Consider the following 13,523-nt stretch of genomic DNA (forward strand, 5'->3'; position numbering starts at 1 on the left):
ATGTTAGGAAGCAGCCGGGACATTCAGTGGGAAATGTCATCAACACTCCAGCAGGCAGCATGAGTGAAGATATCCGAGGCCTCGCGCAGTCGGTGTCGGCCAAAGCTGAGGGCCTCGACAGAATATCCAATTCACAGGCGACAATGAGGTGCTGCGAGACATGTCCCACTCTCAGATGAGTGTGGCCGAGTCGCTGCAGAGCTTGCTCCAGGTGCAGGAGGGCATTGCTGAGGCACTGAAGAGCATGGCCCAATCACTAATATTGTACAATATCATCATTTAATTACATAATTTACATGAAGAGAAATATTTTAAAACCCCACTTAAATCTTTAGTTCTTTGAAATCACCTCACCGTCCCCTTCTTAATCCACAACAGTAGATTAATAACAACAACTCCAAAAACTCATGCCTTGCTTTCACTCTCATGCATGCACATGTGAATGCAGATCTTCAGTGAATTTTGCAGAGTGTAAATTAAGGCCTATACAGTTAGGAACTAGTTAGTTTTAATTAAGTTCTATGAGTATTGTGTGCTAGGAATAAACTATAGCGTTTGATTTAGTATATATTTCTGAATTTGTGTCTCAAGAAAGGAGAGTCCTGACTTTGGGTTTCACTTTTAAAAAATTTTGGATGGGCAGCATGGTGGCGCAGTGATTAGCACTGCTACCTCACGCTGCCGAGGTCTCAGGTTTGATCCCATCTCTCGATCATTGTCCATGTGGAGTTTGCACATTCTCCCCGTGTTTAGGAACGTTCCACCTCCACAACCCAAAGATGTGCACTGTAGGTGGATTGGCCACACTAAATTGCACCTTAATTGGAAAAAATGAATTGGGTACTCTAAATTTATAAAAGAAAAATAAAGTTGTTGGACGTCTGTGGGTTTGTTTGTATATCTGCAATTTTAATGGAGGGAAATTAGAAGAAATACAAAGTAGAAGAAAATGGTGCTGTTGCCAAGCAACTTTGAAGCCAACAGACACAGTGAGGAACAGAAAGAAATTTTAGTTCAGTTGGAAGCAGCTGCAAGTAGGAGCTGGACAGGAGAGTGAATTCCAGAAAGCAAATTTTCCAAAAGACCAGGAGAACGTCCCTAGAACCGAAGAGTAGGACAAAAAAAGAAAGGTCCAGGAAGACACTTAAGTTAAGGAACAAGAACAGAAATTTGAACAATGTCCTGTTGAGTAAAGTTAAAGTAAGGAGCAGAAGAAAAGACTTCTCTGTCCCGCCAGCCCCCTTTTCCAGCGCAGTGCACCCCGCCGGCAGTGGGATCCTCCGTTCCGGCAACCAGCCAATGGAGTTTCCCGTTGTGGCCAGTCCACACCATTGGAAAACGCACAGGCATGGGTGTGCTGTCATCAAAGCGGAGAATTCTGACAATGAAGAATCCTGCTGTCTGAATTAAAGAATTCCTTCTGCAGGAGGCAGAATTAAGGCAAAATGGACGTGAGAAATTAGGTCAGAGGACATGACCAAAGATTTGTGACCCTTTGTTACAGTCCTGTGAAGCAATGATGTTCTGTTGGTACAGCTGATTATGTGAGAAAGTGAATGTAAGGCGAAGCTTGAATGCACATGACAATCCAGGGCAGAGGAATATTGAAAGGAAAGATCAAACCCTGGAGGTGGATCATGGTTTAAGGTGTCTCAGAGAAAGTGTCACTTTTTTAAAAAAAAATTATTTTTGATTTGATTTGTTGTCACATGTACCAAAGTACAGTGAAAGTATTTTTCTGCGGCCGAGGGAACATACACAACACGTACATAGGAGACAAAAGAATAATCAACAGAGAACATTGACAAATGGTACATCAATAAACAGTGATTGGTTACAGTGCGGAACAAGGGGCCAAACAAAACAAATAAAGCAAATACATGAGCAAGAGCAGCAGAGGGCGTCGTGAATAGTATTCTTACAGTCATTTGAAAGAACATTCCAAAGCAAGTTTTTTCTTTGAGAATAGAGGTTGGAAACCCAAGTTAAAATACTTCTGTGAGACCAATCGGCTCACCATGTAACAAGCATTTAGGGGGAGTTGATGAGAAATCCGTAGGAGTTGCTTTGAGTGACATCTGTCACTTGGTTTCAGATGTAGTGTGTCTGACCACATGCCGCCTATTGATTTACATGGACTGTACTTACTGTGAACGTTAGACTATAAATTAGATATTGTAGCTCATGTTATCTCTGCTGGGTCACTGTCTGTGTGGAGTCTGCACATTCTCACCGTGTCTGTGTGGATTTCCTCCGGGTGCTCCTGTTTCCTCCCAAAGTCCAAAGACGTGCAGGTTAGGTGGATTGGCCATGTTAAATTGCCCTTAGTGACCAAAAAAGTTAGGAGGGTTTATTGGGTTACGGGGATAGGGTGGATGTGAGGGCTTAAGTGGGTCGGTGCAGGCTCGATGGGCCAAATGGCCTCCTTCTGCACTGTATGTTCTATGTTATGTATCTCTGTTTTCTCAAGGGTAGTTAGGAGTGGGTAATAAATATTAGTCTTGCCAGTGACGCCCACATCCCATAAATTAATTTTAAAATGTTGAATTTAATGCTGCAGTAGAGGAAAAGGAATAGAGATAAGATTAAATTAGAAAAGATGCACGAAAAAAGGTTGACAACGCTCAAAATTAACAATGGGCGCGATTTAATGCAAATGTTTCTAAATGTGGTAGCGAGCAGGAACTGCTACAAGCTTCCCGACGCTTGCCCTGCGAGCCCGTCACTTCAAAATGTTAATCGATCCACTTAATAAGACCCCACGGGGTTCATGCCGCAAATCATGCTTCGCCGGCTGGTTCACCTAGGATGGCGTTCCCCAGCCCGGTACTAACAAGTGACAGCAACGCTTAAACCGCTGCTGCACAACCGACACACTCTGCTTGCAACCATGGCACAGAGGAGACCAGCACCACGATTTGGAGAAGACGACCAGGGCAGACTGCTGGACCCCGTGCAGGCCAGGAGGGATGTCCATTTACCCCGAGGGTCCAGGAGGGTCAGCCACAGGGCAGCTACCACCGCCTGGGTGGAAGTGTCAGTGAACGTCAGTTAGGGAGCATGTTCAGTGTCGTAAGAAGGTCAACGACCTCCACTGGACCGCTCGGTTGAGTTAGCGCCAGGCCCCCAACACCCGCCCCAACCATCTGCTTACTCTTGCCCTCACATACCCCCCACCATACTGTCGATCTCTCCCCACCCTCCCCACATGTGGCCCATCTCCCCAAGTACCTTCCCACAACACCCAAAACCCATACCCCAATCCCTGCAGGAGAAATTGGCCCATAACCATAGGGAGAGGGCCCAGATGGGTGGCGGGGGCCGGACATACATCTCCTCACCCCTATGAGGAATGAGCCATGGAGGTTGTGGGGGTGACCAAGGACAGAGCCGTGATCGCCGTGGAGGGTGGCTTGCAGCACCGAGGTGAGGATCCGCCGGCCTCCACCCAGATGACATGTCACACATGAATAGTTATTGCCATACAGACTGACCCATTCCTCCTACTGACCACATGCCCATTTTCCCACAGGACGTACAGCTGACGGTGCCTGGCCATCCGAGGTGACTCCCACCTCCCAGGAAAGCACCTCGGAGAGGAGCTCCGAGGACACCACCATATTTGCATCACAACTGTACCCCCATCCCCAGAGGCATACACCTCGGTGGGTGGGATGTAGTGGTCAGGCTTCTGGGACACATTCTGGTGAGCACCACGCAGATTCACATCAGGTGGAGGCAAGAACATCCAGGGAAGACAGCAGTTGGAGGTCTGCTGGTTCCCAGGACCCAGCTGGGTCCCATTCAAATGCCGAGCCTCTGGAGCAGGTTTATCCGGATCTGATGCAGACAACAGGCTGTGGCAACGAGATTCAGAAGTGGATGTCAGCGACCCTCCAGCAGGTCCATAGCTGATTGGAGGAGTCCCAGAGGACACGGGTGCAGGAGATGCCAGCGGCAATGCGTGGCACCGAGGCCAACACTGCTAGGATGCCGACCACAGTGCGGAGCCTGGTGCACAACGTCGGCAGCATGAGTGGATGTGTCCAAGGCGTGGCTCAGTCCATGACGGCCATGGCTGAGCACCTCGGCAGTGTGCCCCAGTTGCTGCGGAACATGTCTCAGTCCCAGGTGGACATTGAGGAGGCCCTCCAGATCATGTCGAAGTCTCAGGTGGTCATTGCCTAGATGCTCCAGAGCGTGTCCCGGTCGCTGGGAGGGGTCTCCCAATCTCCGGTGGGCATTTCTGGGGCGTTCCAAAGCATGTCCCAGTCACTGGGGTCATTTCCCAGTCACTGAGGAGCATCGCCGATGGCCTCGACACCATGGTGCCAGGGCTGGCAGAGCCAGATAATAATATAATATGATAATTATCTTTATTGTTACAAGTAGGCTTACATTAACACTGCAATGAGGTTACTGTGGAAATCCCCCAGTTGCCACATTCCGGCGCCTGTTCGAGTACACAGAGGGAGAATTCAGAATGTCCAAATTACCTAACAGCACATCTTTCGGAGCTTCTGAGAGGAAACTGGAGCACCCGGAGGAAACCCATGCAGACACGGTGAGAATGTGCAGACTCCACACAGACAGTGACCCAACGGGAATCGAACCTGGGACCCTGAAGAAACAGTGCTAGCCACTGTGCTACCGTGCGGTGCAGGGGCAGCTGGGGCTCTCCGACCTCAGAGCCCCCAGAGGATGCCTGCCAGGGACATCGAAGGTCACAGGACGTGGTAGGCAGCAGGCTGTCACCACCTCTGATGTGCATCCTGGGGACACACCGAGCTACCACCGAGTATGGTAGAGCACGGGGTGGTAAGCAGGAGAGGGCACGAGGTGAGGGAGGTTAGGAGGTACGGGGGGGAAATGGGGTATGGGGTAAGCAGGGGGTAGATGGAGTGGTGGGGGTGCGGTGGGGATCGGGGAGGGATGCCTGGTCTGGTGCCTCCTCATACTTGTCCTCCTCCTCGGAAGTGACCACACGTTCCTCTCCCTATACCTCCAGCACGTCAACTCTCTGATGTGCCAGGTTGTGGAGGGGAGAGCAGGCCACCAGAAGGCAGGTGACCCTCCAGGGGGTGTCCTGAGGTGCACCGCCAGAGTGGTCGAGGCATTGGAACCGCATTTTGAAGAGTCTGATGCGCAGCTTAATGATAGCCCGGATGGCCACATAGGCCTCGTTATAGCGGGTCTCTACATCGATCTCCAGCCTCCGTACTGGTGTCATTATCTAGATCCTTAGCCCTTATACCTCAAGAGCCAGTCGCTCATCCTGGGATCATCCGAGAAGACGCCGGGGTGTCTGGATGTAGCTGTAGTGCACACTCCCTGAAAAGCGTGCACGCACATGCATGATGTTCATGTGGTGGTCGCACACAAGCTGGATGTTCAGGGAGTGCACCCCTTCCTATTCATGAAGGGCACCCACCGATAGCTCGGTGAGCGCATGGTGAAATGCATGCCATCAATTTTGCCTTGGACCTGGGGCATCCCGGTGATGTTGGAGAATTCTGCTGCCCGGGCAGCTTGTTGGGCTTGGTTCAGGTCGAAATTCATATAGTTCTCTGCCCGTGATTTCACGGATGCACTTGTGGGCTGCTTGTGAGATGCCGCACATGTCCCAGCTCGAGACCCGGAATGATCATGAGGGGTAAATGCTAAGGGCCGCAGTGACCTTGACAGTCACCGAGAGCAGGTGTCCTCCTCCTCCACATGGTGCCAAGTCAGCAAGGACATGGCACAGGTGCCGTACCATGTCTTGTTGAGGTGGAGACTGCTGCGGCACACGCTGTCTGTCATCTGTTCAAAAGACCAGCGATGCCTGTATACCGTGGGCTGTTGCGGGCCACCGCCTCTGGGTCCCTTCCTGGCCTTATGGGTGGCCTGGCATACGTGTTGCCTTCCACAAGCCCAATTGAGTCACTTAAGTGGGCAATTAATTATCTCCCCCCTTCTCTGCAATTTGACTGCATTGGGCTGACCTGCCACTACATTAGGGGTGGGATTCTCCGACCCACCGCCAGGCTGGAAAATCGCCGGGGGGGCGGCGTGAATCCCACCCCGACACCGGCTGCCAGATTCTCAAACAATGTCCTTACCGGCGGGAGCTGGCTCTGCTGGCGGCCTGCGGAGTCCTTGGCCGCATGGGGGGATCTGGCCCTGGGGGGGGGGGTGCCCCCACGGCGGCTTGGCCCATGATCGGGGCCCACCGATCTGCAGGTAGGCCTGTGCCATAGGGGCACACTTTCCCTCCGCGCCAACCGCTGTAATGGCCCGCCATGGCCGGCGCGGAGAAGAACCCTCCTGCGCAGGCGCTGGGATCACGGCAGAACATGCTGGCGCTCCTGCACATGTGCCAACTCACGCCGGCCGGCGGAGGCCCTTTGGCGCCGGTTGGCGCAGCACCAACCACACCGGCGCCGGCCAAGCCCCGGAAGGTGCGGAGGATTCCGCACCTTCCAGGCAGCCCGACGCCGGAGTGGTTCACGCTACTCCCCGGCGCCGGTACGGGCCGCCCCGCCAGATAGCGGAGAATCCCGGCCCAGGGTCTGTCAAGTGGAATCCAGTGGCCTCTTGCTCTGTTGATTGGTGGTGGTGGTGGTGGGAGGGGGGCTGAGGGGAATGCAGGAAGGGATGTAACAAGCATTAACCAAATACAAAGGCAGAACAAATGGGAAGGGAAGGAATGAACAAAAGGGAAGATCAATGGCAGGATGGAAGGCAGGTGAGAATAAATGACAATGGGGCAGATGGTGCAAAGCAAAAGGTGATACCAAAGGGACAAAGGGTGGCCTCCTTCTGCACTGTAAATTCTATGATAAAAATGGGGCTTCACATCAGACTGATCACAAGTCAACCGACTGCTACGCCTGGTGCGACCTGGCTCACACCCTCGCTGGGCGTGATCCAGATAATCATATTTAAATGACCAATTATGCTCATTTAAATATGCCAAGGTTGGATTCACACGGTGCCCGGGAGTCTTCGGCTGCATCGGCAGCGATTAGTACTGGCATCCATTATCAGAGACCAGTCATGAGGGCCACTCAGGTATCCTGGAGGCCATTGGAAACCCCTGGTTGGTTGAGGACAGGATAGGTCAGTACCCTGGCACTCCTCGTGGCACCTGGTCCCTGGGAATGCCAATCTGGCACTTCCAGGGTGCCCTATTAGCACTGCCAGGATCCCAGTGGCACTTCCCAGGTTCCAGTCTTCCAGTGCCAAAGTGCCCGGATGCCATGTTGGTAATTCCAAGGTTTGAGGCCTGAGGGAGGCCGTGCTCATGAAAGGGAGTGGCGAGAAGGTTATGAAATATGGAGGAGCTGAAGGGGGGATGTGAAGGGGCCTCATAAAGTTTGGAGGCCAACAGGGTGATCCTGAAAGAGGGGAATGGGGGGGCCTAAAAAGAGGGGCCTGTCAGTGGGGTGCCCTCATTTGGGAGGGTGGTGGGTAATGCACATGTCTGCAGGATGTGCTTTGCCCATTGGTGGGGGACGCTCAAGCTCACTTAGAGTTCAGAATGGCACCCCAATCTCTGAGAAGCTGGTCTCGCTGACGAGTTCAACTCCCTACTGCTGAAAACATTTCTAAGTGTGAGTTGGGCCAGGCAGAAACTCCTCAAGGCTAAGGCGTGAGTGAATCCAGGTTCAGATATCACCCAAAAGGTAGGAGGGAAACACCCCGCCAAACTCACCCAAAATGATACATGGAAATTTTTTGTGAGAATTGTACCCATGGTGCTAACCTGGGTACGAAATTAGTTAAGAGATAGTTAAGAGCCAAAGATTAGTGGGAATTAATGTATTTCTGGCAAGAGGGAAGTATGCAATGGGTTCTCCCAGCAGTTGATATTGGGTTATTTTGTTATACATAAGCAAGAATAGTTTTGATTCTTTGGTTCATACAAATCATGGTAACATTGATCAGAACAGTACCAGATTTCAGGAGGATGACTAGTGAAATGAGGAACCATATGGCAGGTGCAATTTAATGTGTAGAAATGTGAAGTACTGCACCTTGAGCAAAATGACCTGCAGAGGCATTTCAACCTAAATGGGACTACTTCCAGGGAGATGCAGGAGTAGAGGAATATGAGGGCTTTCAATAATCCTTGAAGGTGGAAGGACATGTTAATAAAGCAGCTAAGAAACTTGTTGGAAAGTTGGTTTTACAAATAGAGGCATTGAATGCAGAAATAAGTCAAGCTAAACCTTTGCAAATCACAGCTTAGGCCTCAATTGGAGTACAATTGTGTGTACTAACTGCAGGAAAAAGGTTTAGGGCTGGTTTATAGAGTCTAAAGAAGATGTTTACCAGGGTGAAACCAGGTATGAGGGAGCTCAGTTATGTGGAGAGGTTAGCGATTTTGAGATTGCTCCCTGGGCCTGGATTTTCTGTTCTGGAGGCTAAGTGCTCCTGTCAGCGGAGAATAGCTACTGATCTCTGCTGGCATTAGGAGCAGAGCCCAGGTGTGAGTCTCTCTCCTTCAGCATGATAATTTATAGATGGGGGGGGGGGGGGGGTGGATGAGCTCGCTGGATTCTGTCGGAATCTTGGTATTCTGCCGCCATTTTGAATGGGTGGCTTGATACTGAGTACCGGCAGCGGGCCTCCTTCACCCCCACAACACAAATAATCCTTCCCCATTGCCCGCTGATAAGTAGGAGCATTCTACTCCCTCCCCACAGCACACATGCATGACGATGACCCAACCGCCCCATCCCCACCAACCACCCCCAGTCCTCCCATCAGACTTCCCCATCAGACCCCTCCACATCATATCCTCCCAATCAGAAACCCCCAACAGAGACCGTCATGAGAACTTCCATCAGAGATCCCCATCAGTAACCCCTGCCTGAAATCTGATGAGCATCATAGGTAATAGTGATAAATCAGTGCATTTTCATTTACCCTTACCTAACATCTGCTGCCTCAGACAAAAATGTTCAAACTAGCAGCTGTTCCATATGTCAAAGGTTTCCTCAAAAGTCAAGTACACTTCAAAGGGCCTCAAATCCCTAAACAACCTTTGAAATGCAAATCTTCCATTCAATTTCACGCAGCAATACATTGCATTAGCCAGTGATTGACAGTTTTATTACCCTAGTGACAGATGCTTAGTGGGTTGTCAATCTATCTTTCCCTTCACACTTGAATGCATTTCAAGCGCCCTACTTTTACTTTACCCACAACGTTTATAGACAGACTTGCTCTGAATAACAGTTCCTCACCACATCAAAAGCAGCTCAGTGCTTTCACACCCTTTTTTTCACAGCAGAAATCATTCCCTAGTCTGCACTACCAGAGATTGTAGAGGCAAATTCCACAGTAACTCACAAAAAGCAATTGGACAAATACTTGAAGAAGAGTAATTTGCATAGATATAGAGAAATAGGTGAGATGTGGAACTAATTTGGATAGCTCTTTCAACTATCTGCCACAAGTACGATAGACCAAATGGATTTCTTCTGTATTGTTACATGTTATGATTTTATTACATCCAACCAATTGTATTGTATCTTTGCATTGTTTCCTTAACATTTCCTCCAAATTGTGACTAAATTGCAAATTTATGCATTCAAATTATTTTCCTTTCAATTGTGCACTTTTCATTTCAGATTTATGCACTTTTCCTTCACCTACTACGACACCTCAATGATTATTCTCCATTCTTGATAGCTTCCTATGCATGTGCAGTCAGCAAAATCTTTAGTATCATTGAGTATTACTCTACATAGAAAAGGAGATCAAATGAAAATTCATATGTTATACATAGCATAGTTTAGGAATAAATTATGTCATCTATTGGTCTCAGATGTTTTGCGTTCTACACGCATAAATAGTGACGTCATTCATGTGACTGCTGGCTTCAAATTAGGGTGATTATACTACTACTCTCTGATTCACTTAAATTATTTATTATTGTACATTATGCTGCCTATAGAAGTTCCCATCTATCACAATGGAATGCATCCCAAAGATCCTGCTGCAATAACCTCACAAACCATTAATAGTGTTGTGTGAATGTTATTGGACATTAATGGCACTACCAATTGCAAACAACATTAAAACTGACTGAGAATGGAATACTGTATGTTATGAACAGTAATTGATAACATGAATAAGTTCAAGGTCAGAACCTAATCTTTGAGGTCAGATTGAAGTAATGAATGGTTAAGATTTCATTCTCATGGTTTGTTATAAGGTTAGTTAATAGCCAAGTAGTCGCAATAATTTATATTATTCTCTGTACACACATGTCTTAAGTAGGAACTCTTCCAGTATTCTGCTATTTAACAATAAAAACACAACTTGATAATGCTGCCGATCCTCATTTTTAAATTCTCTCTTGGAATGGGGGCATTGCTGCCATTTGTTGCCCATCCCATATTGCCCTTGAGAAGATGATATCAATCTAATACTTTAGATTCCCCATTATAAAATCAATATACCTTCAGCTCTAGCCTCCTGCATCTTAAAACAAAACACTGGGATCAGATTATGGCACTGAAACAAAAAAACAATTTTTTGTTAAAAAAAAATTCCTCTATTTCAGAGTATCTTTTAGTGAATTCAGGACAGTATTAATCTTGGAATTTTTTGCACAAGGATCAATGCTAGAACCTCAATCTCTATTAAGGACTTGGATGAAGAGACTGAATGCATGGTAGCCAGATTTGCTGATGAAACAAAGTTAGGTAAGAAAACAAGTTATGAGGACACAAAGGCTGCAAAGGATTATATATGGATAGGTTAAGTGAATGGGTAAAACATTTGGCAAATAGAATACACTGGCCCATGACTTTCAGCAAACGGCGGGAAGACACGGGTCGCCGATTTTGAAAGAGAAATGAGCGCACTTACCTGCGCTCTGATAATGCGATGAACCTTCCTTTCACTGCGGCAACCTCAGGCCTCCAGCACCCCGGTCTGCACGGTGCAGGAGGAGTGCAGCCCCGCGCGCTTATGATACGGCCAACTTGGGAACGCCTATTGAGGGCAGGTATTTAAACAGCTAGAAAACAACAGGCAACTATTTTAACAAGTGTTTTAAAGGTATGTAGATAGTTTTATGCTTAAAAGTGATTATTTCTAAGTGAGCATAGGTTTGGTTATTTGTTTTAAATCTGCGAAATTATTTGAATCTGCACCATATTATATAACTTTACATGTGGCATGCTTAAAAATGTTCAGATCTTTAATTTAGGTTAAGGTCATAATATTTTAAAAGCACCCCAAGGCTTTTTTCCTGTCTCTGTCCTTGTAACATCTGGTGCTAGATTCTCCAATTATGCGGCTATGTCCACAGGATCCGTCTGGTCTTCCGACAAAAAGGTCGGCGGCACCCCCGCACTGATGCTCCACCTGGCGGCGGTGGGGGGGGGGGGGGGGGCTGGCTATCAGCCGCTCCACATAAAGCCCCCAGGTTTACCTGCCGATATGGACACAGGATTAGCGGGTCTGTGGGCATGCATGTGCATGGTGGCGGCCACGCCGTACAACATGGCACCGGCCGCGCGTGTACTCGGCCTGCCAGAAACTGCCCCACTGTAATCCCCCTCGCCACCCTGAATCATCCCCCCCACGAATCCCCTCAGCCCCCGCCGATGCTCCCCCCCGCCAGCGGAATAGTCCTCCCCCCCCCCCCGACTATGGCAATGCTGGACACAGTCTGCAGCCACCACGCGTGGTCCCCGAAAAGTGAGAGGATGCACGACCGACGCCATGGGGAAGTCGGCCCATTGGGGGCGGAAAATCAGGGGAGGGTTTCAGGTGACGTCCTAAGACCATCCTGATACTCCTCGAGTATGCCCTTTTTGAGGGGCGCAGCATCAGAAAAACAACACCGTCTCTGATTCCGGCGTAAAAATGGATTCTCCGGCCGATCGCCGAACGCCATTTTGCCGTTGGCGATCGGAGAATTCCGCCAGTGATTCGTTTTTATTAGTGTTTATAGAATCACTGCAGTGCAGAAGAAAGCCATTCAGCCCATTAACTCTGCACTGATACTCCGAAAGAGCATCCTACCCAGGCCCACGCCCCTGCCCTATCCCCATAACCCCACCTAACCTTTGGACACTGAGGGGCAATTTAAAAAGGCTATTCCATCTAACCTGCACATCTTTGGACTGTGGGAGGAAACTGAAGCACCTGGAGGAAAAGGCAGCGGCACAATGGCACAGTGGTTAGCAGTGCCAGGGACCCAGGTTTAATCCCGGCCTTGGGTGACTGTCTGTGTAGACTTTGTACGTTCTCCCCATGTCTGCATGGGTTCCCTCTGGGTGCTCTGGTTTCCTCCCACGGTCCAAAGAAGTGCAGGTTGGGTGGATTGCCGTACTAATTGTCCAGAGATGTACAGGTTAGGTTCTAGCGATAGGGCGGGGGAGTTGACCCAGGTAGGGTACTCTTTCAGAGAGTCGTTTCAGAGCTAATGGGCTGAATAACTTCCTCCTGTATAAAGGGATTCCATGGTCCTATTTAATGGTTCGAGGAAACCCATGCAGACATGGGGAGAATGTACAAAGACCACACAATCACCCATCGTCCGAATTGAACCTGGGCCCTTGGTGTTGTGTGGCAGCAGTGCTAACTACTGTGCCACCGTTTTACGCATGTTAAATATATTTCTGCCTTGTTTACTGCAATGATCTTATTCATTTATAATGACCTCAGAATTAAATGTTGTGTTCTAATGTTTCAGTAAGATATTTGTAGAAGCTTGTAAAGCTTAATGTAAAACATTTATTAACAAAAATAATTTTATAAATATAAAACTTTGAAACCAGTAAACATTTAACTTAACGCTTAACTTTATCAGCTGAACAATGAAATAAAAATACCTCAACCTTTACAACTTTCCTGCAATAAAATATATTTTCTCACTTAAACACAATGGTTCCGTCTATTTGTAAAGGGAAGAGGGGAGGGAGAGATCGGGGGATGGAGGGAAGGGGGGAGGGGAGGGTTTTGACATATCAATTGTTAATTGACAACTCAATGTCCGAAAGCAGCAGCTGCTGAAGCGCAGTGTCCTGGCACATATCTCCTCTGGCATCATTTCAGGAGTTCCTTTGCAGTACCCTCTTCGGGGTGGGTGATTGATTCACTGCAATACCTGTCAGGGAGATAGTTCACATTAGCTTACAGGAGGCTTGCATATATCAACTAAGGCGTTAAACTTTGATAAAGCACTTGAAGTAACCACTGAGGCTTCTAAAGACGAACATTGCACAAAAGAGACTCTTAAACAACACAGCTTAAAATATATTGCAAACTCTAAATGCATTTTAGCTCTGAATCAGCTGAGAGGACAGGCATGCAAACATTAGTGTCCTTGAAGGAGTCAATAGCACCAGCATCGAGGCCATGATCATCCAAAACCAACTCCGCTGGGCCGCCCATAAGCTTAGGATGTCAGAATCCCTACTGCCAAAGCAAATCTTATTCATCCAGCTCAAGGAAGGATCCCAAAGAAAAGGAGGACAAAGGAAGCTCTTCAAAGTCACCTTGAAGGCTTCCCT

At 48.3% G+C, this 13,523-nt stretch overlaps 1 protein-coding gene across 1 annotated transcript in view; it reads left to right on the plus strand.

Annotated features, from left to right (window-relative positions):
- The window catches only part of LOC119962275 (sperm-associated antigen 16 protein-like), a 1,248,392-nt gene that overhangs the window by 558,378 nt on the left and 676,491 nt on the right, over positions 1-13,523 (plus strand). The window lies entirely within an intron of this gene.

Source organism: Scyliorhinus canicula, chromosome 2, assembly GCF_902713615.1.
Source record: "Scyliorhinus canicula chromosome 2, sScyCan1.1, whole genome shotgun sequence".
In the NCBI taxonomy this organism is placed as follows: domain Eukaryota; kingdom Metazoa; phylum Chordata; class Chondrichthyes; order Carcharhiniformes; family Scyliorhinidae; genus Scyliorhinus; species Scyliorhinus canicula.